The sequence below is a fragment of the Thalassophryne amazonica genome, chromosome 3, assembly GCF_902500255.1.
Source record: "Thalassophryne amazonica chromosome 3, fThaAma1.1, whole genome shotgun sequence".
Classification (NCBI taxonomy): domain Eukaryota; kingdom Metazoa; phylum Chordata; class Actinopteri; order Batrachoidiformes; family Batrachoididae; genus Thalassophryne; species Thalassophryne amazonica.
The window spans coordinates 27,891,213-27,904,132 of NC_047105.1; the positions used below are offsets into that span (position 1 = coordinate 27,891,213).

At 42.9% G+C, this 12,920-nt stretch overlaps 1 long non-coding RNA gene across 1 annotated transcript; it reads right to left on the reverse strand.

The window, feature by feature from the left end:
- Positions 1–221: 221 nt before the first annotated feature.
- LOC117507886 lies at positions 222–12,677 on the reverse strand. The gene is made up of 3 exons (XR_004559864.1): positions 12,665–12,677; positions 12,129–12,131; positions 222–323 (listed from the first exon to the last, which is right to left on the reverse strand). It is a non-coding gene; the product is annotated as an uncharacterized LOC117507886 (long non-coding RNA).
- Positions 12,678–12,920: the final 243 nt, after the last annotated feature.

A 12,920-nucleotide genomic window follows, 5' to 3' on the forward strand; every position in this document is an offset into this window, starting at 1 on the left:
ATCCCATAGCCCTCCCGCAAGAAGAAAAAGTTGGAGCTTCTTGACTCACCATTTGAGCCTGGCTCCAAAGTGAGCAGGTTCCCCATTCAAATCAATGTTGGGGGCAGAAATAAACATCTTTACAACCTGGTACAAAAAACAGTTTGGGCCTCTCTCTATAGTTTCCTCCTTTGCAACAACTGTATGGGGGTGATTTTTTTTCTGGTGAAATCTACTGTACCTGCATTAATGGTAAATGTCCACCAGGTGGAGATATTGCTCCATTTCAGGAACCTTGAGTACAGGCTGCTGTGTGACACAATGACAAACCTGTTGCTTAAAGTCTTGGTTAGGGGCGGGGTCACTTTGACTGATACCTGCTGAGCCAAGTTCCAATTCTCACAGCATCTGCAAGTCAGAGTCCACTGGCAGTGACCACCAGCTTTTGTGGAGGCTGTCTGTCATTTTGAACATTTTTTTTACAAACACCTGGAATGATATGGCTTGTGTGATGAACATCTAAGATGTCCATGCTGTAATATTTGCACTGACTAAAATTCTTGCCTTTTTTTTGTTGGATACTAATGCTGTTAGGAGTTTATCAGCTAAGCAGTAGCCTCATCTGTTAGGTCTTGTTAATGCATGATTACTGAGAAAATAAGCAACCCATGAATTTTAATGCCCACACCAAAGCAAATCATTATAAGAACCACAGTGCACTCCCCAAAAATATGATTTAATACAAAATAAAAATAAAAAAACATGAAATGAGGTTAGCTTATGTTAGTTATGAACCTTTGCTTGTTCAGACTCAGACATAGGGTTGTGTTTAGGCTTCTTTCATCAAACAATAGATTCACCCACATACCACCTGTATCCACGTATGGGTTTGTTGTGATGTAGCCAGAGTCAGTGCTGCCAACATTGCAACGCCCAGACATGGGTTTCGTATCTCTTTCAGGTCTTTATAGAAAATCTACGGGTGACATCATGCACGGTTTGTCCAGCCTGTGTCCACAGGTTGGGCAGATCTATTTTGTATACAAATTGTGCTGCATTACCAAGTTGTCTGTATGTGGCAGCCATTAATGTCTATCTGAGTGCTTTTAACATTTTCCACATGTGGCAGTAACAAATAAGGTATTTTAAAAAAGATGGGCAGCATAAAATGAACTATTTTGTGCAGAGACACTTTTTTAATATCAGGTAAACATGTATAGGACTGTACTGTGTTGGACTTAATGCTGGTGTCCCATCTGCCATATTCAAACTATGTACTTTCCCAACAAGGGTTGACGCCAATTTACAGCTGGATGGACTAGGGAACAACACAGTTGAAGTGTCTTGTCCTAGACTAGGACTGTGACTGGGATTTGAACCCAGGCCTACATATTGGCATATCCCAGTGAGCTCCCTGGTCAACCTAGTCCCAACAACTGGAAAAGACCATGGGGACCCATGTATCACTTGAATGTGGCAGAAAGACGGCTGCTTTAGGGAGGTTGGGGACGTACCGACTGTCTGTCTGTGTGCAGCGATGCACAGCTCCAGCATAAACTCCCAGAATTCACCTGACCTGAATCCCACATAAGGGGATCTGTATTCAGTTTTGGGCGAAAAGCAGCCTCTGGCTCCAGAATGTTAAACCTTATCTGGAATGTCTGAGTGCTCGGTTCAGTAGTTTATGTTAACAAATCAACAAAACCATCAATCTGTCAATTCTTGATTGATTGATTAATCATGTCATATATCCTTCTGTGGCCAAGAACCATAACTTAGTGGAACTAGAATATAGAGTCAGACAGTCCAGAAGGATTTTATGCAGCAGCTGTCTGTGGATGTTTATTTATTTATTTACTTATTTATTATTTTTTTATGTGCCTCCAGATTTAAAAAAAAATCCTGGTAAAGTTGGTTTTGGTGACAGGCAGGTCAAAATGTGTTGAAGCATTTTGTGAGGCCAAATTGCTTTTAAAAAAGCCATTTAGATCTGTGGCTCTAAACCGTTTTTGCTTGTGTGAAGGGTGATTTTCGATAAAACTGAATCCTTCATTTTGAAAGGTGTGAAATGGAAAATTATACAGAATTTCACCAAAACACAAATACCCATTTGGCGAACATAAGAACCCTCATCCTCTGAAACAAAGGCAAAAAGGTCAAGTTTATCCAAGAGGTTGATGTGGAGAATCAATCGCGGTCACAAGATGTTGAGACAGACGGACAGATTCCCTCAGTCCTAAGACAGGGTCCTGAACTCAGGTTGGGGAAGGCTGATGTCAGGCACATATATCCTGTGTTTCAGGCTGGAGACCAATTTCACTTCACAACAACAGCCAGATTCAAGCTTGTATTGATTATTTGTAGTTTGTGATCTCCAAACACCTCAGTACTTGTTCTTGGTCCATCAAATGACAGTCCATAAATATCAGACACAAAGCTTTGAACTGGTTGATACAATGAAAACCAGAAACTTTATATTTTTATGTGCCACAGGTGACAGTGGTAAGGAAAAACTCCCTATGATGATTTTAAGAAGAAACCTCAAGCAGACCAGACTCAAAGGGGTGACCCTCTGCTTGGACCATGCAACAGACACAAATTACAAAACAATTCACAAAACGAATATACAGGCTGGAGCCCGCTCCGTTTCCTAGTAAAATTAATTTAAAAAGTAAAAAGCATAGTAACATACTATGCCAGTATGCTAGCCATATAAAAGGGAAAATAAGTGCGTCTTAAGCCTGGACTTGAAAGTCTCTACAGAATCTGATTGTTTTATTGATGCAGGGAGATCATTCCACAGAACAGGTACACGATAAGAGAAAGCTCTGTGACTTTTTTATTCACCCTAGGGACGCAAAGTCTGCAGCCCGGGATCTGCACCCTGAGAACACAGGGCCTGTGCATAAGGTTTAATTAGGTCAGCTAAGTAGGAAGGTGCCAGTCCATGAGCAATTTTATAGGCTAGTAACAGAACAATAAAATCTGATCTCACAGGCACAGGAAGCCAGTGAAGAGATGACAACATGGGTGTAATGTGGTCAAACTTTCTGCTTCATGTCAAATGTTTGGCAGCAACATTTTAAACCAATGTCCATTTGAATTTTCAATTGGCAGCCAATCTCCAACTCCCATCTCTGGATGGAGCTGCACCTTAAACAGAGAGAAAAAAACAGAATCAGGCATCAGAAAGGCAAGAAATACTGTATAATTTGCCAGCATTAAACAACAAGAAAAACAGAGTATATACTAAGGTGATCACCGGCCACTAGCCCGAAGCTTTACTAAAAGACCTGGAATTTAGGTAAAGTTGAGGCCGCTCCGTTTCCTGATAAAATGAATTAAAAGATTAAAAGGCGTAAAATAAAACTATACCAGTATGCTAGTGTAGCGGCTGCACTCTGCGTTGTGTTGTTATGACTCCGCCCATTCGCTCCCCTCGGGACGCGAAACTCACGATCCTCGGCATGGAAGTCGGACTCTCTAACCAGAAGAAACACTTATTTCTGTATGTATGTATGTATTTATTTATTTATATATGTTCATTGTTAGTTGGTTTCTGTTGTGTTTTTATTCAGGTTCTTTTTGTCTCTTTCTCTAAAATTGTGTATAATCATTAGATTAGTTATTACTACTATTATTTTTGTGCTTGCTATTATTATTAATATATAAACAAAAATAAATTTAAAAAATATTACAATTTATAATACATTTGACTCTTTTATGACAACAAACACTTGACAGCTGCAACTGCTTAATGCTAATTTTAACATTGAAAAAGCCATAGACATGCTAACGTGTTAGCATCGGTCCCGTTTTTAAGTTATAAAATACATCTAGCAACTGTTTCAGAAGACCATAACAGGTCGGTTTAACATAAAAAAGGTAAATAATACTCAGGGCCATATGCTCTTTAGGGTTTTAGCGGGGGAAAGCGAAAGAAAAAAATTAACCAACGAAGCAATGATCGAAGCACTGCTTCGATCTGCAAATCACTGCTTCGATTGGTTCAAGGTTCAAAGCAAAGCCACGCTGCAGAAAAGTTGATTACAAACCCGCTGCAGGGTCTGTAATCAAAGTAGAGAAATGATCATTTTTCCTGACAAACACCCCCCAAAACAACGGCCACTCTGAAGGACCGAATCGTTAAGTAAAAAGGTTATTGATGTCGGTGGATCGAATCATTTCTTAACGATACCCGAAAGGAACCGGTTCTTGATACCCATCCTTAGTCTTAAGTCTGGACTTGAAAGTCTCCACAGAATCTGACTGTTTTATTGACGCAAGGAGATCATTCCACAGAACAGGGGCACGATAAGAGAAAGCTCTATGACCTGCAGACTTCTTATTCACCCTAGGGACACAAATTAGTCCTGAACCAAGAGAACGCAAAGCCCGGGCCCGTACATAAGGTTTAATCAGGTCAGCTAGGTAGGGAGGTGCCAGTCCGTGAACAATTTTATAAACTAGTAGCAGAACCTTAAAATCTGATCTCACTGGGACAGGAAGCCAGTGAAGAGATGTCAAACTTTCTGCTTCATGTCAAAAGTCTGGCTGCAGCATTTTGAACCAGTTGGAGAGCCCTAATGCTAGACTGCGGTAAACCAGAAAATAGAACATTGCAGTAGTCCAATCTCGAAGAAATAAACACATGGATCAGGGTCTCAGCATCAGCCATAGACAGGTTGGTACGAATCTTCGATATATTTCACAGGTGGAAGAAAGCAGTCCTCGTAATATTTCTAATGTTGAGGTCCAAGGACAATGTAGGATCAAAAATTACCCCAAGGTTCCTCACTTTGTCAGTGTGATGTATGACACACGAGCCTAGGCTGAGAATTAACTGGTCAAATTCATGCCAATGTCTTACTGGACCAAGAACCATCATTTCAGTCTTATCAGAGTTTAAAAGTAAGAAGTTTGTAGACATCCAAATTCTCACTGATGCAAGGCAATCTTCTAAGAATTTTATGTGAAAGAGATTACCAGCAGTTATCAGCATGTATAACTGAGTAACATCTGCATAGCAGTGAAAGGTAATCCCAAAACGCTGCAATATGTGCCCAAGGGGTGCTATATAAAAGGAGAAAAGCAGGGGGCCTAAGACGGACCCTTGTGGAACCCCAATTTTCATGTCACTAAGGTTAGCGGTAGTGTTACTATCAGGGCTGGACTGGAGAAATTTTTCAGGCCGGGCATTTTTAACCAAGACCAGGCCACCACCAGGTATCGAAGGGGAAAAAAAATTAAGCCTGCTGTGACAGCGTGGTTTTTTTTTTTTGGTCCCTTAACCGATCAATGTGCACCAGGAGACACATACATTTTAACACTATAAGAAGCATTATAAAAAGTTCTCCCGAAATACAGTTATCATAGGCTTATCAAAAGTATGATCTATTGACAGTAGGTCACATTACTTTTTAGACATAATAAGCTGTCATTTAATTCAGCCTTGTTACTTAAATTTAGAAATAGTGTGTGATACAATTCATCATATAAAGCAAGAAATGACTGGATGACTGGACCAATGACTGGATACAAAGGTTGAACTTTTGAAACTGCAATACACAAAAAGGCCACAAGATGGAGACAGTTGTCTATCTCACTACAAGCTACAAGTAACATCAAGGATTTCTTTTATTACCAATTTGTGTTGCTAATCAACTTAGAGAATGACTCTCAATTTAAAGTAAAATGTTAGGTATGTGAAATTATGCCAGGACTTGGAAAGAATAGGATTTGTTTCATCCATTTAATTTAGAGTATAAAATAAAAAGGGATGATTCACATAATAATAGAAGTTGAACAGTTAGACAGCACTTTACTTCGGACCAGAAGATCAGAATGTCTCTCTCACACACAGATGTCTGATTTATGAACAAGTTAGGTTGCTGTTCATCAATTAATAGCTGAAGTTAACCTTCACTTACCGTCATGGCCGTAGTGGTCCCCGCCTCGTCCACCTGTTGAACTTCTCTGCCACTTGCTGAGGCTGCCGCAGATGTGAATGCTCCGCGTCCATGCGAAGCAAACATGTCTGTTATTTTAAGACATTTTGCAGCATCTGCCTGAAGGGCTACTCTCTTCTGATCCCTGGCTCTTTCAGCGCCACCTTTCCTCTTCTTGCCACCATCCATATCACTCGTTATTGCTCTGTCTGGCACTGGCGCACTGTGTAGCCCAACCGAGGCCCGAGATGGAGGGGTAATTGGCCTGCCCCTCACCTCATTGGTCCAGGCCACAATCAATCATGACTAAAGGGCCGATCTACCAGTTTATGCACCAATAGGAGGGTTTATATACCGGTATCCACCTATAGTGTTATGTTTTAAATTATTATTATATTATATATTATACTTCGTAAAAAAAAAAAAAAAATCCGCAGGCCAGTAGGCCATCAGGCCAGCAGGCAAATGCCCGGTGTGCAATACTATCAGTCCAGCGGTGGTTACTATAAAAAATACATTGAGAACGACTGGTCAAGTATGACGTCAGCCATGCAAGGGCACTCCCAGTAATCCCAAAATGATTTTCCAGCCTATAAAGTAGAATATGATGATACACGGTATCAAATGCAGCACTGAGATCTAACAGCACCAGAACCGTAGTGGTGTCCAAATCCATTGTAAGCAGAAGATCATTCACCACTTTAGTGAGAGCTGTTTCTGTGGAATGATATTTTCTAAAAGCAGACTGCAGTGGCTCAAAAAGATTATTCTTAGTAAGATAGTCCACATGCTGCCGTGACACCACTTTTTTCTAGAATTTTAGAGCAAAATGATAGATTTGATATCGGCCGATAGTTTTTCAATACACTAGGGTCAAGATTAGGTTTCTTAACTAATGGTTTAATCACTGGAGATCTGAAACATTTAGAAACAGATCCAGAAGTTAAAGAAAGATTAATAATTTCCAGCACAGTCGGCTCAAGAGGGGGCCACAGGTCCTTAAACAGTTTTGTTGGTATAGGATCAAATAAACAGGTTGTGCTTTTTGTTGACATTACAAGCTTTGTCAGCATGCCAAGTGAGATACTATCAAATTCTGTAAATCTAGGTAATACCTCAGTAATGGCACCCACCTCAATAGCAGGGTTTCATGGCTGGGTTAAGGCATGCAGGGATATGTTTAACCTAATGTCTTCTATTATCTTCTCAAAGTAATCCAGGAAATCTTGTGCTGTAAAAGGAGAGCGAACTACAGGTGGTTGTCCATGAATAAATGTTGCCACTGTGTCGAACAAGAACAAGAGTTATGCTTGTCGATCAGAGTTATGCTTGTTTTTGTTGATCAAATCAGAGTAATAGGTCCACTTTGTAGCCAATAATGCATGCTTATAGTCTAAGATAGAATCATGCCACACAAGGTGGAATCCCAGACAGCAAATAGATCCGGCCGGATGTAGTCCAACATCTGGTACCAGGATCCAGTTCAGATCTGCTCTGGATCTGTTCCAGAACTGTAAAGCGGAGCCGTGCCAGATCTGGGCCAGGGTGCAAAAACTGTCTGGACCGGATCTGTTTTCAGGATTGGTACCAGATGTTGGACTACATGGATCTATTTGCTGTCTGGGATACTTCTAATTTGGAATGACGCCATTTCGGTTCTAGACCTCTTGCCTTATGCTTGAGGTCATGCAGGTAATCATTGAACCAAGGTGACTGTGATTTGGGGGAGCGCGGTTTTAACACAGGTGGCGCAATCATGTCAAGTGTAGTTTTGAGCACTGAGTTTAAACTATCCACAAGTCTGTCTACTGATTGGGTATTTGCCAAATGTGAAGCTAAGACATCAGGCAGTCTAGCTTTGAGTTCAGTCTTAGTTGAGGAGTTGATGCATCGCCGTCATGATATATAAGGTTGTTGTTCCACTAAACACGGCAGCGAAGCTGTAAACGTAATAAGTGAGTGATCAGAGACCACTGCTGTAAGAGGCATGATGTCAATATTCGTGACAGTAATACCACGTGCGAGAACCAGATCCAGGGTATTTCCACTAATGTGCATCAAATCCTGAATGCATTGCCGAAATCCTAATGCATCCACAATTTCCATAAATGATTTGCAGAGGGGATCAGAAGGCTTATTTATATCAATGTTAAAGTCACCAATGATCAGAATGTTATCTGCACTAGTTGACAAGTTAGACATGAATGCACCAAATTCATCTAAGAATTCAGAATATGGGTCAGGAGGCCTATATATACAGTGACAAAGTAATACAGCTGATTTTTATTCTTCTGACCTTGGTAATGCATAATATCCTGAGCAGAGCAGAGAATGAGATGCTCACACGAGTTATATTTGTGACCCCCAACAGCTAATAAGCTAAACCTAGATTTATAAAGAAGCAGCACCCCCGCCTTGCTTCGCATCATGAGGGACGTGACTAAATGTATATGCTGGTGGGCAGGCCTTATTTAAGAGGAGGACAGCTATAGGTTTAAGCCAGGTTTCACATAACTCAATCATATCTAAGTGCTGATCAATAATTGGATCATTGATCAACAATGATTTTGAGGACAGTGATCTTATGTTAATGAGACCCAGTGTAAGGACCTCAGTGGGGTTGACAGTTGAACTGTTTGGGTTTAGGGGTGGTTCCAGAATAGCATATATAAGATGCCTAGAAGTAGGTTTACGTTTGAGACATTCCACGCACGTTGTAGGTAGCAGACACAAAATCTTTGCTATTGCTGGAACAACCACTGGGCCATCCTCAATTTCAACATCATCCAATATAGTAATGGGTATTAAGTTTGGAAAGCATATCCTTCTGTGATTTTTATGGACACGTCTATGGAAGCAGGCCACAGTCTGAACTTGTTGAATTTCCCTCCCTGGCAGTTAACTGCACTATCACCATAGTGGATTTTCTGCACTAATTTCCCCGCTAAGCTAATGGATTCCACACCCATATTTGTCATAAGCCTTGCAGGGTCTTGATTGACAAAGATTCTGAAAATCTGTCTAAAATTATGCAACCATGTGTAGAGTGAAACCCTCAGGGCAGAGTGATGTACTACATCCTTAAAATATCCTTGGGTGGGTGCAATGTGAACTATTGTATATAATCAAGGTGCTCCATGTATTATGGATTCATTCATTCATTTATTTATTTTCTGCCACTTATCCAGATCTGGGTAGTGGTGGCTGCAGATTAAGCAGCTCATCTTACACTTCATTATCCTTGGCCAAGTCCTGTAATTCTTCCCGGGGGATCCCAAGGCATTCGCCAACCAACTGGGAAATATAATCCCTTCAGCATGGCTTGGGTCTTCCCCAGGGCCTCCTCCTAGTTGGACGTGCCTGGAAGACCTCCCTTGGGAGACGACCAGGGAGCATCCTTGCCAGATGCCCGAACCACCGCAGCTGGTTCCTTTCCATGCAAAAAAGCACCGGCTCTTCTTTAAGTCCCTCCTGGACAGTCGAGCTTCTCACCCTGTCCAGGAGTGTAAGCCCAGATACCCAATGGAGGAATTTCACTTCCACCACTTGTATCTGAGACCTTGTTCTTTCATGTAATTACTCAGAAGTTCATGACTATATGTGAGGATTGAAGCATGCCTCCATCTGTTGATGTGTTTGATTCTGTCACTTGTAAAGCCATGTTGTATCAGTTTGAGCCTGTGACACTCTCCTATTTACAAAAAGTGGTGCGTCAGATGAAGCCTGCTGGCTCACCCAATGATCCTATTCCTCCGCGTCTGTTCAAGAAGTGTTTCCCACAATGGCTTCCTCTGTCCTAAGTTGTGTCAATGGAAGCTAGATAAATGGGGTAGTGCCTGCTAGCTTGAAGCATGCGGTTGTTCAACCATTAATAAAAAAAGGCTGGTCTTGATCCTAGTGATCTATCCAACATTCGTCATATTTCTAAACTACCATTTTTGTCAAAAATGTTGGAGAAAATTGTTTTTAATCAGCTGAAAGCATTTTTTGATTAGAATGAGATCCCTGAGGTCTATCAATCTGGTTTTAAGAATTTTCACAGTACTGAGTCAGCTTTGATGAGGGTTTTTAATGACATGCTGGTGTCCACTGATTCTGGTCACACTGATGTTTTGGTGTTGTTGGATCTGACCGCTGCGTTCGACACAGTGGATCATGAGATCCTCCTGGATCGCCTTAAGAAGGTGGTCGGCATTCAGGGCTATGCTCTAGAATGGTTCAGATCCTACTTAACGGACAGGAGTTTTTGTGTAAGACTTGGATATTTTGTTTCCTCCACAGCTCCTCTGTCATGTGGTGTTCCACAGGGGTCCATTTTTGGGACAGTTCTTTTTTCTTTTCTTTTTTTTTCCCCCTGTCTGCATATATAGTAATGGTAAATGCCACACTGGCAGAACCATTTATGAACATTAATACACATATATGCAATTTATTCTTGCAGGACAGAAGGTATGTAGTGCATGAGTGAATGTGGTGTGCGTGTGTGACCCCCATCCGCCCTTCCCGATCACCCTGCAAGATCCTACTCAAAGCTGACTGACAACTTCTATCAGGAGGGACCGACCACCAAAACAACATGAAGACAGACAAAAATGAAAGACAAGTGATGAAAGCAATAACTGTGATGTGCGACATCAAGGAGACGGTGCCCCAACATAAAACATGCCGGAACAAACCACCACACATGAACAAGCAGTGACAGCGACAGTCTGTTGTCAAGTTAGTGAGCATTCATTCCCTAATCAAGGACACCAGAGATCCAGATCCAGATCCCTTTGAGAGTACCCAAAACCGAATTATAGTGTCAGTCACGACCAACCACACACAGAGACCCAGATCACAGCTATATAGCCGATCACTACTGTGGCTGGTGTGTTGGGCCAAGATAAAAGTACAGAACCCTACCATAAGACATGGACCACTCCGGCGCGTCGGAAGCCATACAGCCGACCACAAGCGACAACGGGAAAGGGCCCAGGACACGGGGCCCCAGGAGGAACCAGGCGAAAAAGGGAAGCGGAGGGGCACAGGGGCCAGGAAGGGCAGCCACCAGAGCCACCGGGGCAGCATGACGGACCAACAGGGGAGCAGCCCGACGGCACTGGAATGCACCCCGAACACCCCCCCAACGGAGGCACAGGAAGTAACCCCACACCCAAGGGAAGCACGCAGGGCACCGGCAGGGCCCACCAAGAGGGGGGGGGGCCCAGAATTGCACCACCCCGCCCACGGGGTGTTATGGTTAACTCCCTTGTTTTGTGCGCCCCCCTAAGTGAGCAAAGATAGTCTTGCATTAAAAGCAGGGCAGGAGAGGCAGGTGGCAGACTGCCGTGGGAGACTGCAGTACACTGCTGCACCACAGCCTGCCCTGCAAACCCACCACTGCCTGTGACCCTGACTCTGAAAAGTGAGTGTGTTTAATAATTGTGTTGAAATATAGTGTGTGCATTCAAATGGAAGGGCAGGAGTGGCGGATGGAGATCAATCCATACCCATCACCTGGCTGCAGAACTATATGATCCCTATAATGTGCTACTTAAACCCCAGTATGATGTGCGTACGTGTACTGTCCTGGTGAAGTGCATTAAAAGGGTGTGACATGTGAGGTCCAACCCCATGCGGCCGGCGGGAGGAGACACGCGATGCAGGGAGCGGGCCACACACACCGGCCCCACTAGGCACCGCGGCCAAACTCCAGCGCCACGGAGACCACGAGACGGAGGAGCACCGGAAACACCGGGAAAGAACAAACCAACAGGGGGGAAAGGGGGCCAGGCAGCCCGAGATGGGCGAGCACCCCGCATGGCAGCCCCAAGCCAGGGAGGCACGAGATGAGACCCAGGTGAGACGGGCAGCCGAGGAGCAGGAGGGAGACAGGCTTGCCCCACAAACCTGGGGGGAGAAGCAGGGGCACGGGGAGCCATGTGTGATCCAGCCACGGGGAGAGGCACCCCCCTCATGCACCAGACCCCGGCCCACCAATGGACAGGCCCAACATGGATAGGAACGATGGCCATCCAGTTATCCCACGCCCACCGCCACCCCACCCCCCAATAGGACCAGAAGCCCGGCGGCGCAGCACTGAGGACGTATACAGTCTTATTTTTGTTGTTCACGAATGCACAAGCGCCGACCAGGTTGCGCGTGTGTGCGCAACCATGAAACACTGATGTGATTTTTGGCTGGACGGAAGAACTACACAGTCTTTTTTTTTTTTTTTAATGGAAGTCCGAAGTCAGTGCACAGCATCACTGGACTCCATGTCACAGTGGAACAACAAAATGTAAGTCCCTTTTCAGTTGTTTATAAATTAATAAAATATCAAATGACAATGATCTATTTTAGCCGTTATATAAAACAAATAATGAATGTTTTTACCAGCATTCAACTCGGCTTCGCCTAGTTGAATGGTATGTTCCAGCTTTCACCTCATGAAATATTCGTACCATTGAACTCATAAACATTCATTATTTGTACAGTAGTGTTCAGAATAATAGTAGTGTTATGTGACTAAAAAGATTAATCCAGGTTTTGAGTATATTTCTTATTGTTATATGGGAAACAAGGTACCAGTAGATTCAGTAGATTCTCACAAATCCAACACGACCAAGCATTCATGATATGCACACTCTTAAGGCTATGAAATTGGGCTATTAGTAAAAAAAAAGTAGAAAAGGTGGTGTTCACAATAATAGTAGTGTGGCATTCAGTCAGTGAGTTTGTCAATTTTGTGGAACAAACAGGTGTGAATCAGGTGTCCCCTATTTAAGGATGAAGCCAGCACCTGTTGAACATGCTTCTCTCTTTGAAAGCCTGAGGAAAATGGGACGTTCAAGACATTGTTCAGAAGAACAGCGTAGTTTGATTAAAAAGTTGATTGGAGAGGGGAAAACTTACACGCAGGTGCAAAAAATTATAGGCTGTTCATCTACAGTGATCTCCAATGCTTTAAAATGGACCAAAAAAAACAGACGCGTGGAAGAAAATGGAAAA